At 52.7% G+C, this 17,585-nt stretch overlaps 1 non-coding gene across 1 annotated transcript; it reads left to right on the top strand.

The window, feature by feature from the left end:
• The first annotated feature begins 2,676 nt into the window (after positions 1-2,676).
• On the top strand, positions 2,677-2,872 carry LOC149362325 (U2 spliceosomal RNA). The gene has a single exon (XR_016289300.1). It is a non-coding gene; the product is annotated as a U2 spliceosomal RNA (small nuclear RNA).
• The last annotated feature ends 14,713 nt before the right edge of the window (positions 2,873-17,585 follow it).

Raw genomic sequence — 17,585 nt, 5'->3', positions numbered from 1 at the left:
ATATTATGGCAACAAAACAGGTGTATACTACGTGGACGCCTCCGGCCCTCACCACGGGGGATGGTACACGGCCGCGGTAGTTCACAACAGCAACACAGTTAACGGCCTAACTTTCAGAGCCCACAGTGCAACACAAGCAGAAGAGGTCGCGATTGCTCTCGCGGCCTCACATTCCAATTCAAAATACATAATCACCGACTCGCGAGGGGCCTGTCGGAACGTCGAACAAGGCTGCACTCCCTTCCTAGCCTATCGAATATACCAAAATTGCATACGGGATACGGACCCCGCACACCGTTACCTCATATGGGCCCCTGCTCATCAGGGGTTGGCAGGAAACGAGGCAGCAGACGCAGCCGCCCGCGCGCTCTCTCACCGGGCTGTTTTCTCCTCCCCATCCGATCAGGAACCCGATTTTAATCCGGTCTATACATTCAAAGATATTACAACATATTATCAAAATTGTCATCGCCTTTACCCTAGCCCATGTAAAGGCCTGAAGAAGGCGGATGAGCGGCTCCTTCTCCGCCTTCTCACCAATACTTTGCTGTGCCCGGCAGCGCTAAAACATTTTGACCCCTTCTTTAGCGGCAGCTGCCCACACTGTAGTGCAGTGTCTTCTGACACCTATCACATGGTGTGGGCCTGCCCCTCCAACCCCGCTATTCCCCCCATCCCCAACCCAACCCGGGAGGACTGGGAGGCGACTCTGCTCGGCTGCCACGACTTACAGGCCCGACAAGCCTTAGTCGGGCGCGCCCGGGCGGCGGCAACCGCCACTGGGGTCCCATACTAGGGACCTCCACCTAGTGTTTGTAAGGATCGGTCCCTTACGGGCTGATCCAAACATACCTCCTGTTCATTCGTAATAAATGTTTTCACCACCACCACCTGCGCTGGCCCTCCCCACCAGCCAATGCTGACGGTCAGGATCATCGCTGAGCAGAATAGCCTCTCACTGCTCCTCCGAGGGGTTGGGAATGGGGTCAACTAAGGGATTATATTGGCATGCCCACACCATATGGTAGAGGTTAGCTACCGCTCCACAATGTGGACACTGAGGAGAGTATAGTGTAGGGTACCACTGGTGTAATTTAGCTAGTGTTGGGTATGTGTTGGTTTGTAGTCTCCTAAGGGTGTTGTTCTCTTCTAACTTGGTGAGGGATTTGTGTGGTGTTGGGTACTCCTTTCTGGTTGTTCTGTATGGCGCAAGATTGTCAGCATACACTGCTAAACCTATTAGGTCGCCTCACCCTTCATGGTCATCAGGGGGAGACGCCCGGTATAGAAGAGCTCGTGCATGCCTGTGGGCGGCTTCATTTCCTCCTGGTAGTTCCACGTGACCGGGCAACCAGATGACTGAGACTTGGTTGGGTGGATGCTTAATCAGCAATGACAACCCTGACTTGTGAATTAATTCGTTATTTAAGTTGCGACAGGCGTTCTGGGAATCAGTGAGCACAACGGCGTTGGGGTTAGATGCTACAGCTAATGCAATAGCTGCTTCCTCTTCGTGAGTGGGGTTAGATGTTTTCACCGGGGCGCAGTTCACCATCGACCTTGAAGGCGTTGAGACCACAATAGTCATGACTCCATTCTTTGGTCCTGCTGCGTCCACGTAAAGGGTGTTAATTGCACGATTCCAGCGCAAGGACGGACACCGCGAGTATGGACGGACACTGCGAGCATGGAAGGACACCGCGAACATGAGCCATTGAAGGCTTTCGCCTTAAAATGAATTACAGGAAAGGAAATTGCGTACAGGAGCTAGTGTCATTTAGCGTAACGTCATACCAGAAGCGAGAGACGGGCTACCAACTCGGCTCGTCGCCTCGGCTCGTCGGCCTCACCTCCGCTCTCTTCCTACTAGAGGCGCTGCATAGGCAGTATAAAACAGCTGCTTTCGCAACCTACCAGGCTTAACCAAAACTAAGCCCCCGCTAATTTTTGTTCATTTTGCCGCACCCTACGATATACACGAACAAATGTCCCTGGTGCGACGAAAAACCTACACTCACACCACATCACATGGGCCTGCCAAAACATAGACGTGGTCCCCAAAATACAAAACCCGAGTGCGGAGCAGTGGGAGACTCTGCTGTCCAGCGACCGCTGCGAAGACCAACAAGGTCTGGTACAGCGAGCTCAACGGGCGGCAGTGGCCAGCGGAGCCCTGGACTGAGGGCAACCGACCACTGATTAGAGGCGGACGACTTCGACAGAGAAGGCTCCTGGGGGTAGAACCAAGACGTCTCTGAAGATGCCCCCAAACCGCAGGAAAAACCATTAGCGTAAATAAAGTTTTCCCTTCCTTCCTTCATTTTGCCGCTTACTTTTATTTGCTGGCGACTCTTCTTGGCTTCCCTGAATTCGTTGGACACACGCCGTCGGGCTTCGCGACGACAGCGCCAGGGTGAACACAAAAGCCGTGCATATTCTAAGCACTATACCTTGGTTCTGAGCAATCAAAATGAGATTTGGGAGCAGATTAGAAATTTAATGACTTGATTTCACTAAAAGACAAGCGCCCCCATAGTCACAGGGCGCCAACGTAGTGAGCGCATCAAAATAGGTGCCGAAACTCGAGAGTTTCGTCGCTGGCGGCTTACGTAGTAGCATGGCCTAGTTGGCAGGTCAGCCTAGGGGGCTCCGACCCGTGGTGGCATTTTAGGGTTTATCGCTTCTCGGCCTATTATGGGCTAAGATCAATTGTGTAGTATCTGTTCTTATCAGCTTAATATCTGATACGGTCCTATCCGGACCCTATGATATTAAACATATTTTTGTAATTTGGCGGAGTGGTCGAGGCTCGCCTCACCTCCGCCACGGGTTGGCCCGGTATTGCACTGCCGCCGGGATTAGCCCACTCACCCTCTGAGGGTGAGGTTTCCTCAAACCCAAAAGCAGAGACTTTACAAAAACGCCTCGTTTCGGGACCGTTGACTGTCTCGGTCCCTTCTTCGGTCGCCGCCGCGAGGCGTACCTTGCCTTTCGAAGCGCAAAGCCTCACAGCCGCGTTTCGCGTGAGGCGTCGGAGCAAAAATTTGCGGCACAAATAAAAATAAATAAAGGACAAACAGTGCGCCAGAAAACATTCGTATCTCGGTGGACACCCGAACCGCGCAGTAAGGAAAGGGAAATAAAACGAACATTGGTTTTAAGGAAAGGTAACGACGCCTGTCTCTCATATATCGGTGGATACCCGAACCGCGCCGTAAGGGCCTTAAAAATTAAACCAAATGAAAATTGGTTTTAAGGAAAGGAAATGCCTGTCTCTCATATCTTGGTGTACACCCGAAAGGAATGGACACCCCAGTACATGTCTCTGAAGCAACCTTCTAAGGTAGCATGGCCGCGTCTCCTCCTCTGCCTCCATACAGGCAGTGTGTGGACGGCCGAAGGCCTCCACCGTTATCCTGGTGCTCCCAGTGCATTGTACGCCAACTGCGACAGCCATGACGTCAAACCAGGCACAACTGAAGCTTTTAGCTTGCATATCTAGGCTTAACCAGAGCTAAGTCACTGCCTAATTTTTAAGCCCTCCTGTGGAGGACGTCCGGGACAGCAGCCGCAAAGATTCTTCCGTGTCTGCTGGATGTGCCAAGACTCGAGTGGTGGTGGTGGTGGTGCTGAAAAGCATTTATTACAAGTTACACATAGAGTGCGCCACCCCCCTCACAATACTAGGTGGGGTCCCTATTCCGGGACCCCATTTGACTGTACCGCCTCTCGGGCAAGCCGGACCATGGCCTGTTGGGCCGGAAGGTCGTGGCAGCCGAGCAGGACCGCCTCCCATTCCTCTTGGGTTGGGTTGGGGTGGGGGGTGAGGGAAGGATTTTTCTGGCATGCCCACACCATATGGTAGGTGTCAGCCCCCTCCGTACAGTATGGGCAGAGGCCAGAAAAGGAGGGGTCGAAGTGTTTCATGACTGCCGGGCACAGCAATGTATTTGTAAAAAGTCTTATCAGAAGACGCTCACCTGCTTTTCCCAGCCCCATGAGGTGGACTCGGTTTCCAGTGCAGTAGCGACGTCAAAGTCGGCGGTCGCATGTCTCGCAGTGTTCGGCTACAGCGCTGCGTTGACAGTTCATTTTTCGGACGTCCACTTTGTGTTGTCTCATTCTTTCCGCGAAATTATTCGTCTCCGCTACGTACGAGGCCAGGAAGACGGAGCAAGGGATTCTGTACACAACGCCTTGGGCCCTTTTTTTAGCGTGACGGTCTTTCGGGCTGGGGAGAAGGCGTCCGATGGGGGTAATCGGTTTTTGGGTTGGTGATGGTGAAAAACATTTATAATGCAATAAATATTTACAGAGAGGTGATTGGGGTAGGCCCTATTGGCCCTTTCCCCTAACAATACTAGGTGGAGCCCCTATTCCGGTGCCCCATTGGCAAGCAACGCCGCCCGCGTCCAGTGAACCAAGGCCTTTTGGGTCTTTAGGTCCTGACAGCCGAGCAGGGCCGCCTCCCAGTCCTCTCTGGTGGGGTTGGGGTTGGGGGGGATAGATGGGTTTGACTGACACGCCCAAACCATGTGGAAGGTGTCAGCCACCTCCCCACAGAACTGGCACGCGCCATCAAAGGATGTATTGAAATGTTTAAGCACCGCCGGGCAGAGTACAGTGTTAGTAAGAATTTTGATGAGGAGGCGCTCGTCAGCGCGATCCAGACCCTTACAAGGGGCCGGGTAGCGCCGGTGCTCCTCCTTGTAGTAATCGGTGATTTGTTTGAATGTAATGGCCAGATTGTCTGATTGGGAGTACCCTTCCAAGGACAGGGAGATAGCCCGGGGAGAGAGTGCGCGGGCGGCCTGATCGGCCTGTTCGTTTCCCTGGAGTCCCTGGTGACCGGGGGCCCAAATCAGGTTGCGTGGAGTTGGATCTTCAGATCGACAGCTATATTCCAGTATGCGCCAGGCAAGCGGGGGAGCCCAGCCCAACTCGTAGTTCCGACAGGCCCCTCGCGAGTCGGTAATGATGTGTTTCGACTTGGGAGTAGTGAGAGCAAGAGCAATGGCAATCTCCTCCGCGTGTGTTGCGCTGTAGGCTTTGAAAGTGAGCCCGTTGACTGTGTTTGTGTTGTGTACGACTGCGGCCGTGTACCACACCCCGTGGTGTGGGCCGGCAACGTCCACGTAATACACATGTTGTTGGTTACCATAGTATCGCGCCAACGCTTCCGCGCGCGCCTGGCGACGACCGCTATGGTCTTCTCTGGACATGTTGCGGGGAAGGGGTCAGACCCGGAGGGCGCGTCTCCAGGGTGCTGGCACTCTCTCCCTTTCCTCAATATGGTAGTCATGTTTGATGTGTAGCCGGTCCAAGAGGCGGCGACCGGACGTGGTCTGTGCAAGACGCGTGTATTGGTTGACTAAGTGGGCCTCTCGAAGCTCCCGAAATGTGTTCACCACGCCCAAGGCCAGAAGTCGCTGGTTGGACGTGGTGACCGGGAGGTCGAGAGCCCGCTTGATGACTTTCCGGTGGATGACCTCCAGTTGGTCATCCTCATGTTTGCGCAGGTGCAAGTAGGGGGTTGAGTAGAGGATTCTACTCGTTACGAAAGCATGGGCAAGCCGCAGTGCATCCTTGCTTCGTAATCCGCCCCGCTTGTTGGAGACCCGGCGGACCATGCGGCCCACCTGGTCTCCCACCGTGCGAAGTTTGGCTAGGGTGGTGTCGACTCTGCGTTGGTGGTGTATGAAGAGACCAAGGACGCGGATCTCCTTGGACTCCCGGATCGGTCCCGAGGGGAGACTGATGCAAAGCGGAGTTGTGTCCCGAGGGGAGGGACGTATGTGCACAAATTCTGATTTAGACGGGGCGCACTGGAGTCCGCAGTAGGCCGCGTAGTCGTCGACTAGGGTCGCCGCTGCTTGCAGGCAGGATTCCATGTGGCCCAGGTTCCCTTGCGTGGCCCAGATTGTAATGTCATCCGCATAAAGAGCGTGATGTATCCCGGGCAAAGAGGACAATTCGGAGGGAAGATGAAGCATTGCCAAATTGAAGAGGACGGGAGACAGGACCGCGCCTTGAGGTGTTCCCCTCGAGCCGATGGTGTATGGCCCGTGTTCCGCATCTTGTATGCGTATGTAGGCTTGACGGTCTGTAAGAAATTGTTTTATGTAGTTGAATGTTTTGTGGCCACAGTTGGTGTTACTGAGGTGGTCCAGGATTACTTCGTGTTTGACGTTGTCGAATGCGCCTTTAAGATCCAAGGCCAGGACCACCTTGTCGTTGTGGGGACATTCGACAGGATCTAAGATGTCGTGGTGAAGCTGCAGAAGTATATCCTGTGCAGATTTGTGAGGGCGAAAACCGAACATGGTGTCCGCGAAAGTGTGCTGTGTTTCGAGAACATCGTAGAGTCTGTCGCGCACCATCGTCTCCATCAGCTTGCCGACACAAGACGTGAGGGAGATGGGGCGAAGGTTCTCCACATCAATAGGTTTGCCGGCTTTCGGAATAAAGGTCACGAGAGCCGATTTCCAGTCGAGATGGAGAGGAGTCTCTCCGTCCCAAATGCTATTGATGTATTTGAGGAGCGCGGCGTAGGCTGCGTCGGGAAGGTTGGCCAAAAGCTTGACCGTAACCTTGTCGCGCCCGGGTGCAGTGCCCCGCTTCATTTTGCTCAAGGCCGCCCGGAGGTCGTGGAGCTGGAACGGCTTGTCCAGCTCCGTGTTCTCTTCGCCTGCATACGAGTACGCCCCCTGCCGGGGGTCCTTAGTGGTGCACAGGTAGCGATCCCTGAGCGTGTGCGCTAGTTGTTTTGTCGTTCCTGTAAAGTTGTGCAAGGCCCTATGTAATTGGCGTTGGGTTTCCGTGCGTGTTTGTATTGGATCGATGGGAGCGCGGAACAGGCGCCACGTGTTGCGGCCTGACATCTGGCGAGCAGCCGCGTTGCACCGGTCCGCCCAGTTAGTGTCGGCTAGCTGAGTAGCATATTCCGCTGCCTGTTGTGTGAGTTCGAGGATGCGGTTCTTTAGGCGTCTGTTATGTTTCTGTTTCTTCCATCGCTTCGTGAGGCTGCGACGGGCCTCCCAAAGGTGGAGAAGGTGGTTGTCCGCGTCTGTTTGTGTTTCTGTAAGCTGTATCTGCTGTTCGTGTTGTGTGAGTGTAGACGTGAGCGATCTGGACCAGGCGTCGTATCCCGACTGGAGGGGGTCTACAATAGGTAGAGAGGTGCGGAAAGTCGTCCAGTCAGGGATACGAGCTTGTTTTAGTGGGCGTTTCAGGGGACGCATGTAAATGGTTGTGTTGATTATACAGTGATCACTACCTAGAGTGTCCTCTGTATTCAGCCAGTCGGCATGTCGTATGTTGCGTGTAAATGTGAGGTCCGGGCAAGTATCTCGTTGAATGGAATTGCCGACACGTGTTGGGTTGGCGGGGTCAGTGTGCAGGGTGAGTCCAAGTGTGGAAAGAAGTTCCGCAAGCTTCCTCCCACGCCTGTCCTCCCGGGGGTATCCCCATAGCCTGCTGGGGGCGTTGAAATCGCCGACGATTAGGAGGGGATCCCTACCCGCCACCTGCATAGCTTGAGTGAAAATTTCATTGAACGTGACGTTGTTAAGTTTCGGTGGGCAGTAAATATTTAGAATGTGTACAGGTGGGTCAGACCGCTTTAGGGGCAGCACTGAAACCATCGTGTATGGGAAAGACGGTGTTGTGGGAAGTGTGACCTCCTGCGCAGTGTATCGCTTGTGAACAAGTATACATGTCTGCGGGTTGTGTTGAAATGTAGTGTAGTTTGTTAGTTTGGCACCGGCGCCGGGTTCCTGAAGGGCAACCACGTCGACGAGGAACTCAAGGTTCTCAAGATAGAGGCGGAGATGAGTCCGCTTCTTGTGGTCCTTGAGACCTCGGCAGTTCCACTGCGTTAGTGTAAGCGGCTGAGTTGTTCTTGCTCGCGACTTAGGGTTGGGGGCCATGGTCGGAGGCGGAGGGTGGGGTCACGTTGTTAAGACTCCCCAGTCCGCTAGTGCCCGGCGAAGACGTGCAGGAGTCTTCCGAAAAGTCAAACTCATCGGGAATAGCTCTATTGAATTTTGAGGGGCGGTTAGCGTCCCTGATGGGTCCTACGCGTTTAAGGACGCGCGGATTATCTTTTATCCATTTTTGGATAATGTGCGTTACGGCTTGTGTCACCTGTGCGATGACACTCTCCACCTGACGCGCGATGGTGTCATGGATAATTTTGGGGAGGTCAGCCAATTGTGTTTCAATTGCGGTCACCCGGGTCTCCAGGGCCGCGGCGCGACTCTCCACTGGAGGAGGGATCTCCCTGTCTGTTATGTTTTCTGCCTCGTCGCTCGACGCGGGCGGAGTATGGAATTGGGATTTGAGCGAGTTAAGCTCGCTGGCTAGTTTTTCGTTTTGAGCTCGCAAGAGGGCGAGCTCGCGCTTGAGTTCCTGTGTCTCGGCGGTGCTGGTGGGGGGGGGGGGGGGGGGGAGGAGGGGAAGGAGAGGAGGCGACCCTCGCCCAGCTGCCTACCTTGGGTTGGTTGCAGGCGGCGCCGCCATATGAAGCGCTGAGAGCTGGGAACTCCGCTGCTCCGGGTGGTGGCGTTACTGTTGCTGTCTTGCCAGGGGGAGGCATCGCGCCACGCCGTGGCGTCTTCTGGTTGTTTCGCTGCCGCCCTCCCCGTGTAGCGCCGGCATTGGCTCCCTTGGGTGGCGTCCTGGGCCCTGGCTGCGGCAACTTGATGAATTTCGCGGTGCATTCGCGGGAGCTGGTGAGGTGCGGGCCCCCGCAGATTAAACAGATAGGATTGCAGACGTGGGGGGCCATCCCCTCAGTACCAAGCCCCACGTTTTGGCCACAAAGGCCGCATCTTTCCTTGACCGGGGTGGGACAGTTGTCCACCCGGTGCCCCAGTGTGCCGCAACGGTAGCACGCTGGCACTGTTTTTTTGTACTCCTTGACGGGAGTCAGTTCTGCGTTATAGTGGACGTAACGCGGAACAGTGCGTCCCTCGAAAGTCAGCACAGCTACGTTTGATTGTCCCAGCTTGCGCACATGAACTAGTTCACCACCGCGCCACTGCACATTATGTTTTAGTGACTCACTGGTTTCTATGTTGTGAACAGATATCACACCGCGACACACATCACCGGTGAGCTTGAGGTGGCCGTGAAATGCGAGCGATCCTCTGCTGGTGTTAAGTTGAATGTCCGTGAGGAGCTTTTTAACCACTTCTGGGTTCTGCGTGCCACAGACGATGATGTTCTCTTCCCAATTTGGTGAAATGGTGATGGTGTTCATGTGCTGCCTACCGATGAGTTGCGAAATGGCAGCGCCGAGCTCACCTTGCTGGAAGGCCGTCTTGAGGGAGACCGTACTGCGTGGCTGCAGCACGACCACGTAGTCGTCAGGGTCCATCCTGACCGTTGGCTTGGGAGTCCACTTCGAGACTGGTGAAGAAGTCTTCTGTGGAGGTGTAGAAGACGGAGCGCGAGCGTCTCCCGTTGTTGAATTGTTGAGAGGAGTCTTGGGCATTGCTGCTCCTCGTGCGTTCTGCCGGCGGCGGCGCCGGCTCTCAACGACTTGGAAAAGGGCAGCTTGCTGCGCCGAAATGGTGCATGGGCCGTCCTCTGGCTGGCTTACAGGGACAGATGACCACGACAGAGTCGTGGGGTCGTATCCGCGTTGTTCAGGTAGAGCCATGTTGAGAGGTTGGCCGGCAGGCGTCTCCGCAGCCAGCGGCGGAGGAGCCGGAGCCGTTAGGCTTAGCTCGACCGCTACGTGGTGATGCGGAGGGTTGCTCGAAATGGCCGCAAATTCAGCGTACCTGGGTGTGATCGGGTTCTCCAGGATCCTGCTGACTTCACGGTTGTAGTCGCACAGGTTTGATAGGCGTTACATCAGGTTACCGCGGTTCCAGCCGAGAAATCGACGGAGCCGATGCACCACGCGTCCGATCACTCCGCGCTCAAACGCGGCCGTTTTTGGGTTGTTAGCGCCCCTTCTTTACAGAGAATGCGAGCCAGCGTCTCGCTCACGCATTTCATATACAGAATGCAGACGCGTTTTCCCTTCCGGCGCGTGCTTGGGGAAAGAATGTAGCGATTTTTGAATTGTCTTTTTTGTTTTAATTGCGAAAGCATTGCGAAAGCCATACTACTCCCAAGAACGGACTTTCGCGTAGCGGCGGCCACTTTGCACGTTTTACCTTTAGAATGACCCCTGACGTCATACCATGCTTAGTGACGTCACAGCGTGACGTCATACTAGGAGCGAGACACGAGCTACCAACTCGGCTCGTCGGGTAACGGGGGCCGCTTGGCACGGCGCGCCGCGCTCCTCCCCCTAGAGGCGCTAGTGACGTTATGGCGTGACGTCATACCAGGAGCGAGAGACGGGCTACCAACTTGGCTCATCGGGTAACGGCGGCCGCTTGCCGCGGCGCGCCGCGCTCCTCCCCCTAGAGGCGCTAGTGACGTTATGGCGTGACGTCATACCAGGAGCGAGAGACGGGCTACCAACTTGGCTCATCGGGCAACGGCGGCCGCTTGGCACGGCGCGCCGCGCTCCTCCCCCTAGAGGCGCTAGTGACGTTATGGCGTGACGTCATACCAGGAGCGAGAGACGGGCTACCAACTTGGCTCATCGGGTAACGGCGGCCGCTTGCCACGGCGCGCCGCGCTCCTTCCCCTAGAGGCGGTAGTGACGTTATGGACTGACGTCATACCAGGAGCGAGAGACGGGCTACCAACTTGGCTCATCGGGCAACGGCGGCCGCTTGGCACGGCGCACCGCGCTCCTCCCCCTAGAGGCGCTAGTGACGTTATGGCGTGACGTCATACCAGGAGCGAGAGACGGGCTACCAACTTGGCTCATCGGGTAACGGCGGCCGCTTGCCACGGCGCGCCGCGCTCCTTCCCCTAGAGGCGGTAGTGACGTTATGGACTGACGTCATACCAGGAGCGAGAGACGGGCTACCAACTTGGCTCATCGGGCAACGGCGGCCACTTGGCACGGCGCGCCGCGCTCCTCCCCCTAGAGGTGCTAGTGACGTTATGGCGTGACGTCATACCAGGAGCGAGAGACGGGCTACCAACTTGGCTCTGAGGGTAAAGGCGGCCGCGCTCCTCCCCCTAGAGGTGCTAGTGATGTTGTGGCGTGACGTCATACCAGGAGCGAGAGACGGGCTACCAACTTGGCTCCTCGGGCAACGGTGGCCGCTTGGCACGGCGCGCCGCGCTCCTCCCCCTAGAGGCGCTAGTGACGTTATGGCGTGACGTCATACCAGGAGCGAGAGACGGGCTATCAACTTGGCTCATCGGGTAACAGCGGCCGCTTGCCACGGCGCGCCGCGCTCTTCCCAATAGAGGCGCTGCATATGCAGTATAAAGCACCTGCTTTCGCAACCTACCAGACTTAGCCCAAGCTAAGCCCCCGCCATTTTTTTTACCAAGTTATCACAGAAGAAATCGCGCTCAGCATCAGAGTTAGAAACCCAAAGTGACAAAATTTTGTGGCTTATTGCGCCTGGTGTGGAAAGGCCATTCTCTGCGTCTTTGTACGATCCGGCCACTGCGTTCTTTAAACTCAAACATGATGTGTGATTAAGCTCACGCCTATTTGCATTTGCCGCAATTCTGACTCCAGGTCAATGGAGGAACATCTCAGCGGCAGCTTCAGTATGCCTTCACGGATCTTCGCGCTCTCTTTGTAATCGGGATTGATTACATGGAGCCTCCGCACTGCAGGGCATTTGGAAGCCGCTGCAGGAGTTGTATAGCCATTTGCCTCAAGAACTGGAACCAACGCTCTATCACGGCTCGTTGGCCTTGTGAAATCTTTTCTCTGGAGATTTCACTTTCTTTAGCGTCGAGCCGCGCGCGCATGTAAGCTCCATAGCTACTCTAGCCGTGCGTAGGGGTACCTCGATGCGAACCAACACTGCCGGCGAGCATGCTGCGAGTTAAAAAATCGCTAATAAATGCGCCAAAATAAAAGTTCAAAGTAGCCAGGAAGTAGCCAGGGAGCCAACCTGAAATTTTCATCGCCAGACAGGTTTCAAAAAGAGCCAATTTGGCGCAAAGTAGCCACCAACGGCAACACTGAAACCATGACCCGCGGACTTGACTTAACGGGATCTCGGACATGAAATCGCTGACAGCACCACTTGGGATGCTCGCTGTGTATGACTTTGCTGCTATATTTTCTTCTAGAAAGTACAGCCCCATAACTCGATTTGAGTAAATGCCACACCAGACATTCACTGACAGCCGGACTTGGTGGTGGTGTTCCCGGAGCCAGTGCGGGTTCTCATCAGACCAGTAGTGGGCGTTCGGTACATTGACTTCCCCATTACGGCAAAAGTGGGCCTAGTCCGTTTAGATAACTTTCCTAAAAAAAGTCTGAGCCTCCGTCACATTTCATCAACGCCCAGTTGCTGAATTCATAGCACTTTTAATAATCGTCTTCATTGAGATCCTGATGCAGCGATATGTGGTAAGGATAAAAACTATGCCTCTTCAGCAGTCCAATTGTGAGACATTCTAGCGGCGAAGAAAAAACACGGACAAAGGTACAGGAGACAGGACGAACGCCGGACTTCAAATGAGGTTTATTCCACAAACAGGTATTTATGTACAAAGGGGGCGAAAAGAGATAGTAATCCGCGATCAGATAACAAAACAATAACAAAACAAATGCAGAAGCCACGAGCGCCATGACACTCAAGTTTACCACATCGGCGCACGTTCTAACGCCTACCTGGCTAACCGGACACGTTTGCGTTGAGGTAACCTATTTCTTTATTGCGTAGCGCCACAGAAGGGCCACGGACGCATTACCATCTCTTTGCGCCGCCTTTGTACACAAATACGTGTTTGTGGAATAAACCTCAGTTGAAGTCTTGCGTTCGTCCTGCCTCCTCTACCTTTGTCCGTGTCTTGTTTCGCCATTGGAATGTCTCACCATTGTACTAGCAACCAACTAGCCCAGCTTTCTACGCTTCTTGAGCACTCCCCAGACTGAATAGCGGGAGGATCCAACGGCCTCGACTATTTGACGGATGCAGGCTTCCGGGTATGCACGAACGCAGGCGAGAACATTTATCTGGAATACTTCACTCAGGATTTCTTCCTTTTCCTTCCTGGAATAAAGCACAGAGCCTGTGATCCAGAAAAGATTGTGCACTTTAGCGAACATCGTATGTGACGGAACCGGGCGGCCAGGAGGCGTAGAGTCTTGAGGCAAGGCTCGTTTTTCGCAAGCGACAACCATCTCTCGGTCAACGAGTATCGCGATTGCAGCTGTCCTGCCATTCCAAAGCGCATTTAGGGTTCATATGTATAGCATCGCAGCAGCCTCGTCCGTTCTCTTAACAGAATCGACAGCCGGAAGCGGACCAGTGGAGATTCCGGGGAAAAATAATAAATCGCAAGCCGATAAGCCACCGGTTCTTTTTTGTCCGAGCCAGAGCCGAAAGGGAAACCCTGCGCGTTATCCTCGTGCTTCGTGTTCGAAGCCGCTGGCGGCAGGAAACGTGCCTCTAGGATCAATGCCAATGACGTAAAAGGAGCGCGTGCTGCTCACGGAGGCAGTGACAATGCGCTCCTCTCGAGCGCCTGCCTGCCGCAGTCGGAGCAAGCCTTGGTGCCATCGGTTGTCGTCATCATTTCGTCAATTTCTTACGTCCTGTCATGCACGGGATTTCCGGCGCACTCTGAGCGTTGTTCTCGAATAGCATCCGAAACGGCTGAAAATTCAATCGCGAATATCTCAATATCTCTTGCACTTAGAGACATGTTGCGAATTTTATTAGCTTAGAGCCTATACAGTCTTCAATACTGCGATTGCAATATGCAGCGTAAAATGAAGAGTTAAAAAGACAATTGCCGAAATTTGATGAATGAAATAATTCGACCGCTATATACTTATCGTGTCTCCGCCGAGCCGAATATACATTCCGGGAATGCGGCATTGACGATGTTATCAGCGCCTTTTTTAAAAAAAAAATCTGTAAACGATTAAAAAAAAAGCACCTTTTATACTCATGTGGTCGACAATTACATCCTTTTAAAGACTACCTCTGCATTTTTAACTTACAGCATCCGCTCCACGCCCTCGGTTGGCGGCTTCACAATGCACTATTCAGCATCTCGTATTGGTGCATTGAGGTATTCGCAGCTGCACAAAAAAGGCTATCGCTGTCGTTTTCACAGGAAATGTGTGAATATTTATCAGAAGTTTCTGGTTTATTGAAGTGAAATACAAAAATAATGGGTCAAGGCATGTTATTTCAAGAAAAGGAAACTGAATTAGCTTAAAGAAAAACACAAATCCCGAAAGCGCATCGCGTCCATATTTAGGTATTGTTTTTTGAGCTTGTTGGTTCTTAAATGAGTACTACCTCGGTATTGTTACCAGCTTTTGTATTTACGGTCATAAAAATACACAGGCTGGACACTGAATGTAGACGCTGGTTGACGCATTCCTAAATATAAAGGGCCTATTGAACAGCCAGCACCTTTCTTTTTTGTGTGTGCGTTGAACAAAGCACTGCCTAGTTATCTACAGTCACATTCAAGTCTTTTCCGTTTGAGAGCACATCTATAGCGGGCGTCAGTGATGTGATTTCGTAAGTTAAATTAAAAGATGACCTGAAGTGTCGCCGAATTGTTGTTGATGTCCCCACGGCTGTGTCCTCATCTTGCTGCGTAGTTCCAAAGGCATAGCGATGGCTCAATTCGCTGTCTGTTAGAGGGTCCTCACCTTCTTCCCGGGTGACTGCAGCTCGGCGGATGATGAACAGCACCTCTTGGTCCCTTCTTGCGGCGGTCACGATGAGCGCCATAGAGCCCACGACCAGGACGACGCCAAAGCATATCAGCAGTACTAGCGGTAGGCATTGCCAACCACCAAGGCCGTCTGCGTCGGAGACCTCGGCGGTATCAGGCTTGAAAGTAGCGGCGCCTGGCAACGCCGATGTCCGCAGGCTTTGCCTCATGTTGAAGTAGCCGTACGCATCGGATGCCTCTTCGTTTAAGAGGCCGGCTCTGCGGTCCCAAGAGGTACGAGGCGGCTTCCCTCTTGACATCAGGAGTGGGAGTGGTGGTAGCTTCTTAAGCATTGTTACGCTTCAAGGATATCTTCTTCTTCTTCTTCTTCTTCCTCCTCTTTGTAATGGCACATACCCACGTGGGGAGATTGGCCAAGGTGTAGTGGTATACATAAGAAAATTTTCATAGGATTAAACGTGAATTTTGAAAAATGTATTCATGAAAAACGACAGAAGAATATTTGAAGTGAAATAACAAAGAACATTTTGGCGAGAATAATAATAATTAAAAAAAAAACTCCGAGACTTTTAAAGGAGTTAGCAAATCAACCTACCAGTTGCAATTATGTAATCATGGAGATTCCCACAAATTGAACTCAATGCAAATCCTTTGGCGTTCGCTCCGAACGATAACAACACTGGCAGAGATAACGGGAGCCCTAACCTGGAGAGAGGGACCTCCAGGTAAATCTTTCTCTGAAGTGCGAACTTTGGACAGTAGAGCAGGAAATGGTCCACAGATTCAACGACCCCGCATGAGTCACATAGGTTTGTCGGAGACCACCCACATCTGCATAGGTATAAATTTAAACTGGGAATCCTGCACCGCAGTCGCGTCATTGATACCTCACACTGCCTGGTTTTACACGAACGGACGTTCCATTTATACGCTAAGTGCTGATAATCAGCAGTATTTAGTAGGGGATAGCGTAATCTGGCTGATATGTGTTGGAACCGCTGAAACCTGGAGATCGCCAGCATACTGGAATTCGGGACGGGATGCGTTACTGGCCCGTCAAGAGCTTACCTTGCTAAATAATCAGCCACCTCTTTGGAATGAATGCCTGCATGACCAGGAACCCAGACAAAACGGACCTCCTTTAAAGTGGACGGGACGAAAAATCGCAGGAAGCGGCACAAAAAATCTTTTTGGGAAGTTTCAAGGGAGACTAAAACTGACAAACAATCAGCCAGGATGATAACGTGAGATACATGACACGGAATTTTGTGCAGGGCCATTCCAAGAGCCAAAAATTCCGCAAAGAATATGGGGATATAATCTGGGATGCGGACAGAATAGCTCCATGCCAAATCCTGCGAAAAGATGCCAACTGCAGCTTTTTGGCAGCTGACGGAGGCATCAGTAGAAAGCACCACATGATGGGGGAATTCCGCTATATGACCAGAAAGAATGCCGTTTAAATGTTTGTGGGCATGTGTTTCGCATGAGATGGGAAGATGTGGTCAAAATGGAATTCCACTGCTGCCGGCGTGTCGTCAACCCACTGCAAAGAACTGAGATCAACACCAATCGGAATCAAGGATATCGATGATTCTTCTTCTTCTGCTTCACTGAGTGCGGTACAATCGTACGCCGCACATCGGTAATCGCACGAGAACGGAAGGAAATGGTCACTGCTTGGCGTATTTACAAGCAGTGTCCCTTACAGACGAGAGAATACTACGGATAGCAGCGCGATCAAGGGGCATCATTTCGGCCGGAAAGTGACTAAGTATGCAACCGAAAAAGTATCGCACACTCAGATAAACTAAGAAATAATTTGTATGCTGGTAATTACTGGTTAAAACATAAGCAGGATAAATAATTTATTACGAGCGTGGGATTTCAACAGTGATTTTGGCTCCAAAATTTAAGAAACTGTAACGGGGGGTTCATTACGAGGCACTGGGGCGACAGGAACGGCGACGGCAGCAGTCCGAGATCAGGTAGGCGAAGCACACACAAGCGTAGCGCTGGCCAAACTCGCGAGAGCACTGCCACCTCGTTGTCTTCTTTTCAGATCATCGTACGCATCTTCTTCTTTATCTTCACAATCGCCCCGGGGACAAGACGAGCCATCCTGGCAACTTAGGGTGATGGCAAGACGGCGGGGTAGTAGTATGGCTTGAGGCGCTGGACATGAACGGTCTCCCGTCCTCGGCGGCGGAGACCAGGAGACGGCGTGAGGGGCTCCACGACATAATTAACATAAATATAAAAAGTAATCCAGAACCAGGGGAAATGGGAAATTGCTTGTTTCCTGTTCAGTATTAGCTCTTTTAGAAAGCAGGCCAGCAAAACAGCGCTTCTAAAGACAGGTTTTGAACTCCGGTCTTATGTGTTAAAAAACAAAGCGTTAATCTAATGAACCACCCACCGAAACAAGGGCCTTTTCTCACAAGCATTCTCTTTTTGAAGTGGAAACATGGGCTTGTTGGTCTTGGTACGTCGGATGCAAGAAAATAGATACAAGCAGGACGAACACTGTCGTCCTGTTTTTTATCTCCTTTCTTTGTCCTGTGTATTTCGCGCTGAAAAAATACATTCTACTTTTTTATTTCCTCCGCCGGGTGGCGCTGCAGGGCTGCTCTGGGGATATCTTGAATGGAAAAAGGCGGAAGCAAAGATTCTTCTCATTACGCAATCAAATAAATATCACACCACTGGGATTCGATCCCGCCACTGAGCGAACAAATCAGCTTCCCTGGCCACTGCGCAGCAACACTGCAGCGGACTCTCGTGCTGTGCATTGCACATTACTGTCTTCATCAAGTAATACTGCTACCAAACTT

The sequence above is a fragment of the Amblyomma mixtum genome, chromosome 2 (genome assembly GCF_055824585.1).
Source record: "Amblyomma mixtum isolate Tamu chromosome 2, ASM5582458v1, whole genome shotgun sequence".
In the NCBI taxonomy this organism is placed as follows: Eukaryota; Metazoa; Arthropoda; class Arachnida; order Ixodida; family Ixodidae; genus Amblyomma; species Amblyomma mixtum.
This window is presented reverse-complemented; position numbering and strand designations above follow the sequence as displayed.